At 34.8% G+C, this 18,859-nt stretch overlaps 1 protein-coding gene across 2 annotated transcripts in view; it reads right to left on the bottom strand.

Moving 5' to 3' along the window:
• Nucleotides 1–18,859, bottom strand: part of LOC124179040 (complexin) — a 225,898-nt gene that overhangs the window by 142,451 nt on the left and 64,588 nt on the right. The window lies entirely within an intron of this gene.

Raw genomic sequence — 18,859 nt, 5'->3', positions numbered from 1 at the left:
TCCCTTACACCAGCATCGCGGATATATTCGTCAAGAAGTCGGCAGGTATTTGCGGGGTTCGAAAGTTAGCGAGGGAGGATGTAAAAAAAAAGCTCATTAAGAAAGAAGAATTTCAACCATCTCACTCTTCCGTACGTCACTATAATCCCGACATGCTGCTGGATTTGCGGATAATACACGCATACATATATATGCATATATAATGTTTTAACATTCGCATTATGTACAATCGCAGTTAGACATAAGATAACTGCGCTGATAAAAAAAAAAAAATTGTACAAGAAATTTGACATTAATTTAAATAAATTTCGTTTCACTCGACGACACGAAACATTTCCCCCGCCGCTTTTTTATTAATACGCGTAACGTTCCTTCGGATTGGAAATGGAAAAAAAAAAAAAAAAAAACACTTCATTCGCCATATTTGTTCGGCACGCATAATTTGATAGATTCAATAAATCCATTCTCTATGATTAGTTTGTTAGCTTCCTACGGAAAACACAAACATTATTTTCAAGCGCGAAGGGGATCTGGAAAAAAAAACAAATCAAACTAAAAAATGCGACCGCTGCGGATTGAATATCGTTAAGAAGAAAAACAACAAAGAAGAAAAAAGAACGTCTAATTGTGTATGTACAAAGAATGAAGAGAATAAATAATAAGGTAGACACGTGTGTGTGTGTGTGTGGAAAATGGAAGCTGGCGAAAGACGGTAAAGCGATACCGACGCCACATGAAGGAGACGCGACGCGACGACGCCGGGCAGTTCTGCAGAAATCGGGCGTCGCGACGTCTGGGCGCCTCGCTAACCTCGTGGAAAACACTGCACAACCTTCGGTGTTTTCGCTCCGCGCATACTTCCGATTGGAATGAAAACAGAGAGTGAGAGTGAGAGAGCGAGAGAGCGAGAAAGAGAGAGAGAGAGAGAGAATGTTCTTTTTATTATGCAACGATATTAGACATAGGTACATAAATTGCGGCGATGGTAAAATAAGGCTGTGTCGTACACGAAACAAACAAACAAACAAGTTTTCCAAATTTACTCAAATACGACGATCAAATGTTCAGATTTTTTTTTTTTTTTCGTAATTCTTCATGTATTCCATTTTCAAGTTTTTTCAAAGTGATATAATCGTTCATTGAACTCCAACTCAACCCAGTTTGCAATTAATTTACCTTTCGAACTGTAATTCTCGATTATAATATATTTTTTTTTTTTTTTAATCAATATTACTTCGATTATTGCTCAAACCTTTCGACACTTTTACACGATCGGAAAGCCAAGAGTAAACGGGAACAAAAAGCTAATTACTTTTCAAAATCATTTCAATACATCGACTAACGATAAATATATGCACGGTAAAATTTACTGCCTTTTTAAACATCGAGAACATAAAAAAAAAATAAAAAAAAAAGAAGAAGAACCGCTTCTTTCTTAAAGATTAGTAAAAGATTTCTTTTTGTTCTGACCGGAAGTAGTGCGGAGCGATTAAAATGAATTCGAATTCACCCTCACGCGCTGCCTTTTTCTGCTGCTCGAAATGCTTTCACCTCGTAATAATTACACACGCAAACAGGATGAATTAATTTCACAACAGGGTTATACGTATAATGTATGTTATTTATATATATATATATATATATATATATATATGATACACAAGTGTCCGTGAACATAATGTATACGTACGTAAAGACAAGAGTACATGGTTTGAATATTGAGTAAATTAATTAACAGGATGGCTCGATTGCTTCGTAAACATCTTGGGTAAACGCTCTTCTCTCTCTCTCTTTCTCTCAACATATATACATAATATATATCCACATAGACATAATATGTACATTGTATACTTTATACCGTGGGGGGGGGGGGGGGGGGGGGGGGGGAGGGGGGAGACAAAGCTGCCGGGGGATAAAAAAAAAAAAAGATAATTTCACTCATCCCTTCTGCGTATGAAATTTAAAAATACGTCGAGTTCGGTTTCTGTTGACCGAAACACGAAGGGAACATAAAGGAAAAAAGGCGAAAATGAAAATGAGAATCAACAACGAAAATGTAAATTATGAATTTCGGCTAATACTCGGTGTTGGATGGATGCTTCGTAATTGTGATTATGTTTTTCTTAATATTTCCGTATTTATCGCATCGTCAACCCAACGCAATTGTTTCAAATCGATCGTTCGTTGAACAGACAACGATGATAAAATATTTTGAAATTTGTAAAATAATCTGATTTTATAAAAAAAATTATCACATATCTCCAAATCGCAATTTTGACAGTAAAAATAACGCTAAAAAACCGAGTCGACGTTGAAGCCTTGTTTAACTAAAAAAAAGTAGAGCAGACCTCGGAAACTGATTTTGCGTAGCAATAATCAAAAAAGGATCGACGATAGCGCAAAATGGTTTTGCGTGCCTGGTTTTTCGTAATTCCAACAATACTCAAACGTTTTGTTTTTTTTTTTTTCAACGACACCCGTTTTACTCAATTTTTCTAGTTACTGTATGAAATAAAATTTTTCTCAGCGTACGCGACACGATACCTTTTATATATATATATATACATAACGTATATAAATCTAATTCAGGTTTATCAAGCTTTCGCAAGGTGTGTAAAATGGGGTGTAAGATTTCGTTACACAAGAAGACAACCCTCGCCTTACCCTCTGTACGTTGTATACATATATATGTATATACGAGTTGCATAGCTGGCACAACGGGATAGAATTACCCGTCGAGAAGTGGGTAGAAAGGTAACCCGAAACCCTCCGGAAACGGGATATAATCCGGAGGAGAGATTTTCTAGCAAAAACGTGTACGTAACAAATATTGATATAAACATGAGTACATGCGGAGAGCTTGGGAATCTCACGCTCACCTGAATACGTCAGAATTTTCACGCAGCAGTTACGCAATTTGCGCCGTTCAACCTCTAGTTCTATTTGCAATGATTTGTTTCTTGTGTGGTGAGGCAAAAAAAAAAAAAAATCAATAAATAAATAAACAAAAAAAAACATCAAATCGTATAACTGTTTTGATTAAAATTTCAAAACTCTCGAGAAATTCGTCTGTTTGCGAAAAAAAAAAAATCCTCAAAATGTAAATATGTTCATTTAATTTTATTCAAAAACGAACCATTTTTTCTCCAAGAATTATTATCTATAAACCTTCTACAATTGACGTTAAAAATTTTTCCTTCACATTATAATACATGTGGTCAAATTTCTATAATCAATTTAATAAACTGATTTACTCCATCGAGATTTGTAAATGAGATTTTAGCCTTCACGTTATTAAAAAAAAAAAAAAAAAAAAAAAAAAAAAAAAAAAAAAAAACGGCGCTTGCACAGATAAAAGCAGTTATTAATATCATTGTTGTTGCTATTATTATTATTATTATCATCGTCATCGTCATAATTGAAACGCAAGATACGCGAAATCAGTTCATCGACGAATCGTTCCCCACTTGGCAAATTTTCATCCCCTACTTTTCCTCTTTTCACACTCACTCTCTCTCTCTCTCTCTTCTTTGCGCTAATAATAATAAAAATCATGAAAAGGCACGTAGCGCCCGCTTATTGTAGTCAAGTACAAGGATACCACTCGTCTGGTTTAAAAAACAAAGAAAAAAAAAACGACTTTCGCATCTTAAGTATTTTTATACATAAGTATACCATGTACATCATGTATCTGCTAAACCGTTCAATTAGAAAAAAAAACAAAAAAATGAGACGAAATAAGCGACGTGTATTTTTTTTTTTCGTTTTTGTTTTTGTTTCAAATTTAGTCAACAGCTCAGAATTATAAACTTTATACAGAATCGCGTAATTTATTAATTAATTGCAGGTATATTATATTTGGATCGCACAAGTCTTCAAAGATTTTCAAGTTGTTCAATTTTTTTTTTTCTCCTTCATTTCCTCACTTTTCATCTCGAAGTCAACAGAATCGCAGTCATCCTCTCCACCGATTCTCAGTGTTTCTCTTTTCCCTCATTCTCCGTTTTCTCGTCGTTATTCGCGCATAAAAAACACCGATCCGAAGTTTTTGCAAATTTGATAAAAATTAATAAAGCCTGACGAGGCAAAAAGGGAAGGAACGAAGGAAGAGAGGAAGAAAGTAAAGCTCAGAAAAATTGCTAAATCGATGGGAAAACTCGGCCCCGAAGCGAGACGGGCGAGAGAGGGAAAAAAAGAAGCAAAAACGAAGAAAAGGGGGAAAAAAGTACGTGTGTGTTTAGGCGTTAGCAAACAGCAGATGAGCTTGAAAGTCGGAACTCCTTGAAAATTTTTCAAGTATTGAAAAAGGGAGGGAAAAAGAGAAAGAGTGAGAGAAGGAGAGCAGACTCGATTCAACTCTGCAGGCTGAACCAGAAGTTAAATTCCCGCGCTTCTTGATCCTGCAGGACTCGAACTGCACGGATTTGCCAGCTGAAGTAGAAGAATCCTGATTTTAAATTCGGTTTTAGTTTGCATAAGCCGCAACTAAACACGCGAAAAATCTTCGCTCTATTCTTTTTAACGTGAAGATATTTTTTGTTCCGTCCCGCGTTCCCTCCGCAATTTCTTTGTTTTCTTTTTCTCATTCTCATTCTTTTCCCTCTCTCACTCTCTCACTCGCACTCTCTTCCAAAACCCAGTTTTTTATTTCCATCTAGTTTTCTTTCTCTGTCTACAAATTTTCTGGTGTTTTTTTTTTTTTTTTTCTATTTTCTTGACCCACTTTCGCACAAGTTTTTCCCCCCTCGAATTCGCGTCAATGTCTATATGATATATAGATAATAATTTCGTGGATAGAACTTCGCAAATTTCTTTTTTTCTTCTCCATTTCTTGCAAAACAACTTTTCAAATCTTTCTCCATCAATTTGTCTCACAATTTCATACGTGTATTGTTTTTAATTTTTGTTTTTTTTCATCCATTCTCACATGGGAAGAAAATAAAAATTAAAATCAATATTCGTAACGCTCATTTAAATCGAAATATATCAATCATAATCGTTACACGAATACGAATAAATTAAACTCATTGGATTCTTGTTGAACTATTCTGTATACGTGAATAAAAACAAAAGCAAAACAGAGCAAAAAAAAAATTGGAACTATAAAAAATTCGCACCGATCAGACAAAAAGTTTGAATTCATAAACAAATTCACTGTAATTGTACACTTTCTAGTATTTGCTTGGTTCTGAATTTCAACTGTCCAAACGGATGTCAAATTTCGCCAAGTTTTGGTTCCGTCTGTGTTTTTTTTTTTTTCTTCTTTCTTCCATAGTGAAATTCCAGACCGCTTCATTCGTGGATACACGCATTCATTCCTAACAATTTAATGAAAAGGTAAATTGAGCTCAGTGTATTTCCGGTGGTTAATTTAATTATCCAACACCGCACGAGTTCCCTTTTTCCTCCGCTTAATTTACGGGACTCCGAGGAATCTTTTATCACATACCTGTATACGCACGCTTGATGCGTACGTGCGTAATAAACAACGAGTATCTTGAAGTATATTTTCACATCTGGAGACGTAATTAATTACGATCGTTTAGTATAAACATATATGGATATATTAGGGTGTGCGGTGAGAAGAATAAATTATTTTTCTTCGTTCAAACAAGAGTTGGAAAATTTTTATCACAGTACTTTGTCAACATAGAATTTTCCGATTTAAAGACAAATGGGAAATAAACTCGAAGCGAAACGGCGTGCTTTTGAAAATCCTCATTTTAAATCGTCATAATTTCGAATCGATTCAAGATTTGAAGTGCACATTTATTTTTCGATCAAAATTTAACCAAAAAAATTTAGATTTTGTATTAAATTTACATTCTAAGTAAGCGAATTTTCATTATTATTATTGAAATTATTTTCGTATCTCTTTTTCTCTTCTCGTTTCTTTACTTTGACTTTTTTTTCTTTCTCGTTCCCGAGTTAATGACAGTTTCCTGATGGATCGTGCGAAGAGATTAATCGGCTGACCGCACCGAAAGCTCACCCTACGTAGCTTTGTCCGGAAATCAGAAAATTTGTCGGTCGGAAGTTGATCGGCCCTTTAAAGAGCACGGATCTCAAGTTTCCGCCGGAAAGTTCGCTGATCCGAAAGCGCAGCTTTAACGAAAACGATATAATCCATAACAATGCTGCAGCTTGCTCGCTGCTTTATACAATATACGTAAAAATTGTGCTTTCAATTTTTTTTTTTTTCCAATTGTTGCAATCACCCCGAAAATGAAAAAAGTTTGTGGAATCATCTCAATGATTTTAGTTGAAATTACTAGGCTCAAGTTTTTTGGCTTACCGATAACGAATCCAAGTTCAGACGTTTGAAATTTGTATTGTCGAATCAACTGTAGTGGTTAAAAAAAAAAAAATTAAAATATTTTTAATCTTTTTACGTAATATGATACACGAAAGCTTTTGAATCGTTAATCAGGAATCTCAGTTTCTAGGTTATTGACAGTTTGTGTTTTGCGAAGTTTGAAACCTGCAGCGTGAAAACGAGAAGTTCGAGGTCTCACATTTTCATTCTCCTATTTTTGAATTTGACGAAAAAAAACGAATCTTGTACAACAGATGTAAAAAAAATGTTGCGGAAATGTAAAAAAAACCCCTTCATCGTTTCTAACAATTTCGTAAATTTCTTGCTTCTCTCCACTTTCGAATATCGATACTAGTTGGCTGCGTTTGCATATTTATAATAAAGGTGCTTTGTACATAATGCATAATGCATTTCTCGCTGTACGTATATAATTTGTATAAAATATCACGTATACATATATATATATATATATATATGTGTATGTGTATACGTGATTATATACCCAGGCAGAGATACGAAACACAGCGGCTGACATTTACAACGCGATTGCAGGCTGGTACAGCTTTAACGGCATTATCTCGAATGATAAATGAACGCTGCCTTCAAGCCAGGGCAGATTCATTCGCCTGCGATATAATACTGAAGTAGTACTATGGTTATAGAATTGTAGTGTTGTCGTGGTCGTAAACAATGCACCGCCCCATGGAACTCGAGAAATAAGGCTATTCGGAAGAAAGTCTCGTTGAAAAGCAGCGATAAAATAAAATCGTCAATTTCAACCGCGATCTAATCTCGATATGTTCGCGATACACGTACATTTTACAATACAAATTTGTACTCGTTTGTTTGAGAAAACGGTAGAAGAAGAAGACGAAAAAAAAAAAAACAACAAAGAAAAGCAAGAAAATAGGTAAACCGTTTTTTGCCGATTTCGTAAAAAGACAATTAAAAACTTGTCGAAAAGAAAATTACAAATTTCATTCGCGTGTACTTCGCGTTGAATATATTGCCAAGTGAAAATTTTTAATTTGTCAACTTTAATCCTTGTTCGTGTACAATTCTGTAGAATCACGTACTTGACACCCTGGGGTCATCTGTACCCCAGCGACAAAAATTGTTGTGAAAAATAAACTGTCAAGTATTTTCGTTTCAAATTTGTTTCCGAAGTTCTTAAAAGGTTACTTTTCCAAACCATGCAGCTTATATAACAAAACATCAATTAAAAAAGAAAAGGCGTGGGTTCGTTTATACCCCAGACTGTAAAACAAGGGTTAAAATTAACGAATCAACCCCTAATTTATATTTCAATTTTCTAACCGTCGTTCTTTTCTTCGGATCAATGAGCATTGAAGCGATTTGTTATCTTCATCTCCTTCGTTTTGGGTCTTTTTGTTTTTTTTTTTCTTGTTTCTCTTTTCATCTTGAGGAAAGATGGATCGAGATTTTTTTTTTGCTGAGCTTTTCTCATGGTTCGCAGATTTTCGCAATTGTTGAATTATACGCGTCGACGCGCAGGGTCTGCTACAATGTACATATATATGTATATTATGTACGTGTAGGTATGTAACTTATATACATATGTATACGCCGTACATATTGCATATATTATTAAAACGAGGAAGAACGCGTTTGTACCCAAAACTTTTGACGTTCGGGGTATTCAAATTTCGAACGCTGGATCGTAATAAAAAGTTTTGCCTGTATATATTTATAGTTAAACTTTTCCTTTTCTTTTTTGTTTTTTTTTTTTTTTGATACTCCTGGATCCTTTCGTTCGCGTACATTTTTAATGTATATTTTTTACATTTCATTTCATATTTTTTTTTTTTTTTTCACTTCACTTCATCCTACGACACACGACGTTGATCTCGAACAACATTTCAAACACGTCAAATAAATTCTTTACAATTATCCAGATGTGTTTTTACCGCGCGTTTCTTACTTTTTTTTTTTTTTTTTGTTTTTTTTTTTCATTCCATTATTAAAACAGGCATAGCGATGTGACAAGTATTTCAACGATTCTGTATCAATGAATCGACAAATCTCCATCTCGTTTTGCACACAACTTGATTCTCAAAGAGCCATTGATGCCTGCGATATAATATGTAGATGAAAAAAACCACCCGGGCCAATGTACAGTGTGCGAAGATTTCCCCAACGTGTGATAAGAATTCTTCTTCTTCTATGCTTTTTTTTTTATCTTCTCAGACTCGCTTTGACAATGTAATAATAATATGGAAAATGTGTTATCCGTTGATTTGCTGAGTCGTGGAGAAAAAAAAAAACAGATAACAGAAAACTTTCTTATCGAAAATATTAATTGGTACAATTTACGTTGGTCGGCGTGACGATTCGAAATTAAACGGCAAAAAAGACTAGAACATCTCGATTAATCCTAATCCTCTTTGCATTAAAATTGAAACTGCAAAATCCCAGCCTCGTAATTATGACGTCTTTTCTTCTCCTATTATTAATATTTTTGTTACTATTATTATTATTCTAATTTTCGAATTCCTTTCAGAAAATGATACGTATGTATATTGTTATAGTTTTGACTAATATTCGTTATAAATTTAATTCCGCTTTACGTCAGAATTCAACAATACGTTATAATACATTGCTACGGAAGCGATTGGTTAAGAGACTAAAAATTCAATCCCAGACGACAAGAATTGAGAAGATTGACAAGAACCAAGTATAAGAACAGTAAGATTGAGAAATAATTCATACATACTTCACAATTGGCTGATAACTTTCAGCGCTGAAAATATATCGAGTATATAATACAATACAACACATGCATGTAACATCATTAATAATTGACAAGAGGGATGAATAAAAAAAAAAAATTATATTCTTTCGGAAATATTTATCGCGCACAATAGACGGAGATTTTTCGAAAAGGCGAAAAATCACGTTTTACGCAATCTCGAATATCTCGAAGATCGTGCGGTACGAAAAATTTTCTACCACGCGGACTTCCGTCCGTTATATGGAAGAATTATTATCTCCCTCCAACCGTTAAAATTGGATTTCCTACGTGTTCGTCAAATGGCGAATACAAAAACTCGATGCCGCACCGGTGAAAAAAACCGAACAGCGATTTCCTTTCACGAGGTTTAATATTACGTTATAAACTATGGTTTCGCGAAGTGGAAGGTCGAAAAAAAAATAAAGGTTTCATTTCTTTTTTTTTCTTTTTCTTAGGCATTCTAACGCATACTATACATACATCTAAATCGGTTGCCTCCTACGTAAATAATGGTAAATAAAAACGGTCCGTGTAAACTTTTCCTCCGAGAAAATGTAGCCGATCAGCTCCGGCGATGGGTATAAAATTTTTATGCATACGCCGGAATCGGGTATATATAAAGGAACGAAACCAGATTCCCAACCTCTGCGTTACATACGTAAATACATACATACACGGACGTACATCGTATACCTCGTGATATTATTATTGTAATACTGGAACCGCAGAGTCCCGAATCGTATTAACCGGTATTACTATCGGTAATCAATTTCCGTCGTATTTAATATCTCTACGTAATACAATACACGTGACGTTATTATACACACAATTTCGCTGAACGGATTTGACGATGAGAAAAATAATCGAAAAACGGTGACACGCGTATCGTGATAAATTTTTCGTACGTTATAAGGGAAAGTGAATAAAGGTGTCTGTGAAAATTTGTTTCCAATTTCATTCCGGATTTCTTCGCTCAATTATTTTTACTTCGATGTTAAACTGATGCGTTAGCTTACAAAATTCTCACCCATTAACTGTGCGCTCAGATTAATCGAAATCTTTCGATAAAACGATATGGAAAAAATTTACACGATTTTTTTTTCAACCTTACCATCCGTCGAATATTTTAGAAAACTCGTTAAATTTTACTTCACGGTATGCATTATCGTGTCTCAATTTTTTGACAAGAAAACAAGGTAAATATCCTCAATCTGCTTCGATTTAAAAATGAAGAATCGTGAAATTTTTCCCACGCAAGCTTGTAAAAATTCATTTATCGTATCGATGAGATAAAAAAAAAAAAAACCGCTCAATACAAAAACTTTAATTTCATTATTACCGTGATAAAAATTCCGTCCGTAAATTCAATATCGACTCTTTGAATTCGTAAAAGCCACTCCGAATAAAATACTAATAACGCAACAAAACGGTTGCATTCGATACGCAATTAAAATCATCATGTATCAAAAATCTGTTTATATTCTCATCTGAAGAAGACAGAAACAAAAAACGGAACATAAAAAATCTAGATCAGAAATGATCCAAAAAAAAAAAACATTGCCCTCTTCTCGTACCGTCACTCTCAATTTCGACGCAGGTTTTAGTTTTTTTTTATAATTTTCACAATATAAATACCGCATATAGTGAAGTAATTGTCAATCATACGAAATATAGGGGTAAAATTTTGTTCTAAAAAATCGGTACGCCGCCATTAATTTTCTACAATTATTCTCACGTTGCGAGGAAAAACCTGAAATTAAAAAAAGAAAAATAACAAAACTGAATCTCAAAAACATGTCCAAAACCTCTCAAGATCCTCCGAAAAGTATTTCTTCCCTCGAACAACGGCGCATTGACCGGACGTTTCAATTTTAAAGTATAAACGGGTTAATTCGTACAATATTCATCCGAATTCCCAAGTGGAAAAGTCGCGGTTAGTCGAGACGCGGCGCAGCGAGTCGTCCACACGAATCACTCACTGAACCGGAGTTTAAAGTCTGAAGATGAGATGAGTTTTTAATTATCTCGAGTAGCGGTATAAATTAGTTCACCCTCCCGCCGTGTTTGAATCTACTCTCGTATCTCTTCTCCGAAGATACGTACACGTGTATATAAATTATACAATTTTACATAGACGATATATAATATATACACATGTATGTATACATACAGGTTATGCACAAAGTTTTGAATAACTTGTCAAGAATTCGCGTTTGCGGCTGATTTAAAGACAAATTCTACGAGCGAAATAATTAATCATTCTTTTTCTCACTTATTATCATTATTGTTGTTGGTATTTTTTTTTTTTTTTTTTTTTTTTTTTACACCCACACTCTCTCCTTATTTTCTGATCCAATCCCATAAGTTAAAATATTCTGTAAGAAAAAAAAACTGCGAGATATAATTTTTTTTTTAAATATTACAGTTATAATTCGTCGTAATACAATCATGTACAGAATTTATGCATGTGTGTTGTATATTTTTATTTTTTTTTCAATCTTACAATGCAACGGTAATTACTGTATTCATTCTTATAAAAAAAATAAAAAACAAACACAGATAACAGAGTTTGAAGAAATGTTGTTTTTTGTTCTTTTTTTCCAGAAATTCTTCGTCCGTTGATTCTCGGATGATAAAGAAGAAAAAGATTCGAAAAAAAATTTCACCGCAGTTCTGTAAACTAAACTTAATCACTGGACCATACATTCGTAGCTAGTTTTTTTCATTTTCTTTTGTTTTTTCTTTAGTTTTTCCTTCGTTCGGTTCGTTTCATTTTTTCATTTTTTTTGGCGCTCGCTTTTGCTAATCGAGAAGAAAGAAAGAAAGAACGAGAGATAGAAATACTTTGTTCTTCGCGATGGGATCCCTTTGTCCGTTGTAAAGTCCCCGGGAGACCGAAGCTAGGATCCCGCGATAACCAAAAACCCCTGGGAATACATGCGGGGGTAGGTGATATTTTAGTTTTTTTTTTTCCCCCCGTCTTCCTTTTCATCCTCTTCTTTCGTTCCATTTTTCCTCTCTTTGTGAGAAAAAGAAAAAGAAAAAACGACGAGCAACGGTGCGGTGAGTTCTGTTCATCGTAGAGAACCGATGTTCTCATTTTTTTTATTCTTGGCAAAAATTGACGTATCGCCACTTTCTTTACGAGAAAAATACGTATAATGTTTTGGGCCTGTTTGAAGACGAAACTGTTTGAAGCAGAGGCCCCGGACGCAAAAATTAAGATACTCATCCGATGTCTCCGTTTACGTGAAACAACTTTTGTCCGAAACATTTTTCAATTTAATGCTTAGTTTTCGATACATTTGAGCATATTTTTTTTTTTTTTTTTAATGGGACAAATTCTTCACGATCGTCGCTCTCGGGTAATTTTTTAATTACTCGATTCTCCGTTAGTTGCGACATTTCTGAGGATCAAAGATCGAATAAAAATTTTTTACTCATCAGGTATCGTCATAATTAGTCAATTTCAAAAAGTGTAATGCCAAAATTTCGTTCGATGGAATTTTTATTTTTTTTTCTTCACTTTTTTTTTCAAATCAATCTCTACCTTGGCGTGATAAGACTGAAAGAGATAAGAAAAAAAGATGGAAAAAAGGTAAATGAAAGTTACCGATTAAAATTGAAAAATCCTTGCCATTCAGTTTGTTAAACGTTTCTACGCTGCAATTCAACTCATGGATATAATTATTTTCATCCCCTAACTAAATTACGGTCAAGAAATTTCGAATTTCATTATTTCTCAATCTTGGACGTTTCCTCATTATCTCCCTAATTTTTTTTTCTTTTTTTTTTTTTGTTTTCGCGACAAACAGGAGCTGAAGAATTCATGAAAAAAAAAGAAAAGAAAAAAAAAAAGAAAGAAAAACACGGTGTCGATGTATCGAATAATTTTTCTCTCTTCAATGAAAAGCACCGGGGTTGTCGCTTTTCACAGCTTCGTTAGCACATTTGTCGATGTTTCAATGCAACTGATGACGCACACCACGCTTAGGCGTAACAGGGATCTCTGATTTTGCAAACTCGATTTTACCACCCCCACCACACTCGAATCTCTAAGATTTCAGCAGACGAGTTACAAGCAAGTAAGACGCCTCGCCTCATCGTCAGCCACGATCTTGATCAGCCTTGACGAAGGCTTTGACGTAATTGAATCAAACCGAGGGAAACTGGATCTCGGTGCCTCCCGTTGTACGTCTGTAATATACAGTCCGTCGCGAACATGTCTAGGGTGAGGGGGGAAATCCTGAAATACCGGAAAGTCGACGAATGATCAATCTACCGGAAGTGGGAGTTTCGATAAGTCATCCGGACCAGACTCCGTTTTATCCGATAAAGTATTTTCAGAACAGCCGGCATTCCGAATGAACAAAGCGCGGAACGTGGAGATACGGAAAAACGAACGTTACCAAATTGAAAATTGAGAGCGGCTGATGCTTGGAACGGTGAAAAAAATGAAAAAAACTATCTGTCGGAAATGAAAGTTCCGAAGGAGCAAAACCTTGAGCCGCAAAATGCGAAAGGCCGAAATAGCGAATCTCCCGAGAATTCGGAATTTGTGAAATTCGTCAACTCGACGCCAGTCTTATCGAGCGTCGTCGAAGCAGAAAAGAAGGCAGAGGAATCGGCAACGTGTTTTTAATAACATTTAAGCGGCGCATCTTTTTCCCCGTGCGTTCAATTCATCCGCGACATTGTCACGTCGAATCGCGTTCCACGTTCACGTCAGCTTTCTCGTCTCGCTTCGCAATCGTAACGCGTCATCCGTTGGCTGCAAGTCGTCGCCTTGCGTTGGAGGGAATAAACGTGTTTCCAAAGTCCTGCAACCTTTCGGTATTTTGTCCGTTCCGTCTTATCGGCTTCCGGGATTCTTACCTTTCTAATCTTCGGTCGGTCGTGGTTGACAAATTCGGATTTGTAGATTTTCGAAAAAGGCAAGAGCCTGACGTTTGAAAAGTCGACGTTTCGACTCTTCGGTATTCTCGCGATTCGATATTTTTCTCTTCGTAATTTTATCCAAAATCAAAAAAAAAGTAAAATAAAATTCGGTATAACTTTATACGTACGTTTCCACATCATCAATTTTTATTCTTCTCGACAAGACAACCTTTTCGTATTTGTGATCTGTTTACATTTTAACTTGACCTTGCAGCTTCCCCCTTGCAGTTCGATAACAATTATTCAACGGATGAATTTTCCCTAATAACATAAAAATATCTAAAATCGCACGTACGTTACGTACGTACCGCGACGTGTATAATACGTACAGACCGTACATACTTTTACACGAAGGCACATCCGTCCGTCCGTCCATCCATCCATCCATCCATCCATCCATCCATCCATCTATCCGTTCGTGCAGACGATGTTCCCGTCTATCGGAAAATCCCTCAACGTCGCTGTTCCCGTTACCCCGGCATCGCGGCAGGAGGTCAACCCCTGTTTAAAACTCCCGACCCGCAACGTCGAGAAGCTTTTAACCACTCCGCCGCCTTGTTTCATTCCATTTTACATCCAACCGATGCAAACGTCGCGTAGATACCATCGGATACTTGCGTACCTGTACGTTGGTGAGATAGAAAAAATTTCGCAAAAAATATTCTCCCACGTACGGTGAAAAAAAATCGAGAATCGAATCGAGATGAAAATCAAATTATTCAACAATGATTACGTTGGCAATTTATTTTCCCATGGTACGATAATTTTTATTTCACTCGTCCCAGCTGAAATCTCAATTTGTAGAAACAAAAAAAAAAAAATTCATCACAACTATTTATCAAAACTATTCGACGTCGCAACATCGAGTTTCAGTTCGATTTGTTCGCATCTATTATTATTATTTCTTTCTCTTCTTTTCCATTCCTACTTTTATTTGTTGGCAATTTTCCACACGAGCCTTTCACGATATATTATACATTTCATGTGCACATACATGTATGTATGTATGTGTGTGTAAATATGTAATATATAGATACATAAACGGACGCGGTGGAGATTACTCGTCGTCATAGTCGTGGCATATTTGAAACCAATCCGATTACGGCTGTATCGGATTGCAAATTATTTCCAACCTCCTGGCCGCGATACCTTTTTTTGTTTGTCTTTCCTTTGCTTTTTTTTTTTTTTTTCATCATCCTTCATGAACAAATTTCCAATATGTACAACGTACACGTATACAAGCATTAGGGTGGCTCATTTTTTAACATTATATTCTTTTTTTAAGTGCTACTCGAAACGATACGAAAAAAATAAACTAACATCTGAATACAAAAGTCCGTAAGGCGTAGAAATAAAAATAAATAACAAATATTTCATTCTTTTTTTTTTTTTTTTGTTACAACATTTGTCACAAAATTTTCGAGCAGCACTTAACAAAAAACGTTAAATACCGTGCAGTATAATTTACTATGAAAATAAGTAATCATTGAAGAAAATCAAACCCTTCTCAATGTGTAACGCGATTCAAAATTATATGTGAATAATGTATTGTTTGTTTTTTTTTTTTTTTTTTTTTTGGCGAGAAAAAAAAGGAACATAATGTAAAATTCTGTACTCGTACCTGTGATACGACGTCTTTACGCCGCAGGGAGCGACATTTCATAGAAAGCGAAACGTAACACGATCCCTAACTCCACCTCTGAATTTATATCAAAAGTTACCCAGTTAGAAATTAACACCCTGCGACAGTTTTGCAATTTTTCCGACAAATTTCACCCGCAAGGGTAGAAATCTTAACCAAGATATATCTCGCACGCATTTTCATCAAATAATAAGTGAATTGTACGTAAAAGTTGAACTGAAAGGAGTTGATCGAATTATCGAAAGTATGTAATGAATAAATTACAAGAATAAATAAATGTATATACCTATATATTATATATATATATATGTTTGATAAGAATAAAATATTGAATAATTACCGATTCAATGTAAGCAAGTTTAATAAAAATTATGGACAGAGAAAAAAAGGCGAAAAAATGGTTATAACAGAGAATTTTTTTACCATTCGATCAAAACTCGAACAAGAATTATGTGATAAAAGGAAGAAGAAAAAATGGAATAAAAAAGAATGAATCGAAAACAGAGATAAAGAAAGAGAAAAGGCATATAAAAAAAAAAAAAAAAAGCAGAATGTCGCGGATTAATCAGAGGGCCTTCGGAACCAGATTTTATGCATGTCACGGATTGCTTATTTTATTTTTGTTTTCTTACTTTTTGTCCTCTTTATTTTCGATTAAATCCTAAAAATTCTCCCACCCCTGTTGCAGGCCTCGATTTATTATCGTACGATTTGAAAATCCTCCTAATATACGGGGCATTCCACGTAACCCTTCTGAACTAGGTCCGCAATTCTTTTACATCATTTTTCCAACTCTAATAAAAGCATTGCAGATTTTTTTACGTATATATATATAAATTTTTCAAAAACCAACAAATTTTTTGACATCTGTTACAAGACGGAGATTTCACAAGTTCGACTTTTCGCACAAGAATAAACACGCAAAAAAAAAAAAATCCTTCCGCCCAAAATCTAATCCAACAATAATAACAATATTTTATTCATTCTCATTTTTCACATTCATCAAACACGGTTCGCCGTTCGAAACCAGCGATCCGCTAGATTGTTCGACTAGAATTTTTTTTTTTTTTTTTTCAAGTTTCAACATTACGTTGGTAATACAAGCTTATGTGTACTGTACGCGATATAAAAAGTTGCGTCGCAAAGCTTCTCGTAAAGTGATCCGCACTTTATTTTAGATATAAAATGGTGTCGTCCACCAGACATCTATTTGCACACATCCCGTATGAAGGACAGGTAAGTAGAGGATATGAGCATCGTGTAATATACATACATATATACATATATACACGTACGTACATATATACGTATATATATATATATATATATATATTTATATATATAGTTCGCCTCGAGGTGAAGATGTTGGTTCTGCGCAAACACCGGAGGTGAAAGGACGTCTAACGCAGGTCGGTATGTGTACAAAGTATAACGGACTGACGAGTTTATCACCATGTCTTGAAACAGAGATCGATAGATACCTGTGTTACCTACCTAACGTACCTTGAATCACGGTTAAGGGAGTTCAGACCGTACGAATATCAACGCTCGGTTTTCGACAAAATTTGCCAATTACACAAATTCGTGCGATAAATTGTCTAGATTGTTTACAAGATATAAACAAATATGTCTTCGCTCATTTTACACCTAAGATTCTTACGGAGGAATTTTGGACGAGAATTGAAGTTGTCGATTAGATTTGTAACGAAATGACGCTGAAATTTTTATTTATTTATTAACTTTTTTGCCAGGAGAAGCAAGCTTAATAATAATTGGTAAAGATATTTCACAATTATTCATCACTCCCGACGACGTTGGAAAAAATTATTCAAAAAGATTTAAACGTGTCCAAAATACAAACGCGTTGTGAAATTACCGTATTAGAGTTGCTTTTCGGTTATAATTAATGAAAAAAAAAAAAAATTTCACAAGCCTTTTGTTAAAATTTTAAAACTTCCTTGAATTGATCGAAAAATCACGTAAACTTCGTTGTTTAATTACATCAGGAGGATAACGTGATAAGCAATAGAAATAAATAAACAAAAACAATGTAATTTTCCCATCGTAATGCAATGAAAACAAATTAAATTAAATTCAAAAATTTTTTAAAAATCCGTCCACGCGATTCTGACGGCAAATTTTCAATCCAATGTGAAAATTCACAGTTTTAAAATTCAATTAAATCAAATTACTCGTCAACCTATCAAAGTGTGGACCAAAAATTTTCATCCAATTCAATATGAATTTGAATATCTTATTCTTCTCTTTTACATTTCTGAAAATGAATTAACAACTTCCTCACCACTTCGCGAATGAATATGAAAATTTTCTTCAAATTTTCCCCTGAATCAAGAAAATTCTCACTTTCTCGACCGTGAGAAATGAATATATATAATTTTGTTCCAAGAAGAAATTGTTATTAAATCCCCGTTCCCGTAATTCGAAACTTATACACGTACGTATACTTTATACATATATATATATATATCGGCCACATCGTAAAATCGGTATAGAAACTCTCTCTCCGTCAGGATAAAGCATTCTGTTAATTGTCGACGAGTTGCGTGGATCAAGGATCAAAGGTCCGACCCGAAAATTATCCCTAACGAAGACGCAACGATAAAAGCGTTGCCAGGATCGATTCGACCTCTCGTCGAGAGTCTCTCGGCTGGTTTGTCCGATTCGATCCGAGACGAGTCAACTTGACCCAGGCGCAAGGGTTCAAACGCATCCTCTTATCTGCTTTCGTACCCGGCAAAATAATAACGTATAGTCGTGGTTAAAAATTCACCCTCCGCTGCATCTCGCGTGTTCCCAAAATAGAATGAAATAACGAAAAGGTGATGAAGAGAAACAAAAAAAAAAAAAAGACAAACAACCACGAAAAAGGGAGAGAATTTTTGTTTTTTTGTAACTTTTAAATTCCACCTCCCTTGATTTTTTTTTAATTACTATTTTTTTTTTTTCTCGCGGTTTCCCGTATCTCAAAGGATGGTAAATTTGCAATATCAAATTACAGTGCGCCGAATGTGACGGAAAATTGTTTTCAAACGGCGCAAAGAATTAACTGATCAAGTTATCGCAAACGCTTGGAGTAAAAGAAAAAAAAAAAAAAACAGGGTGTCGAATATCTAAAAATCCTGCGTGTATCTTTTTTCCGGCGCAAAAGTGGGAAAAAAAATAAATAAATAAATAAGTAAAATAAACCAAC

This window comes from Neodiprion fabricii, chromosome 3, assembly GCF_021155785.1.
Source record: "Neodiprion fabricii isolate iyNeoFabr1 chromosome 3, iyNeoFabr1.1, whole genome shotgun sequence".
Taxonomy (NCBI): Eukaryota; Metazoa; Arthropoda; class Insecta; order Hymenoptera; family Diprionidae; genus Neodiprion; species Neodiprion fabricii.
The sequence above is the reverse complement of the archived record's forward strand: the minus strand, read 5'-3'. Positions and strand labels throughout refer to the sequence as shown.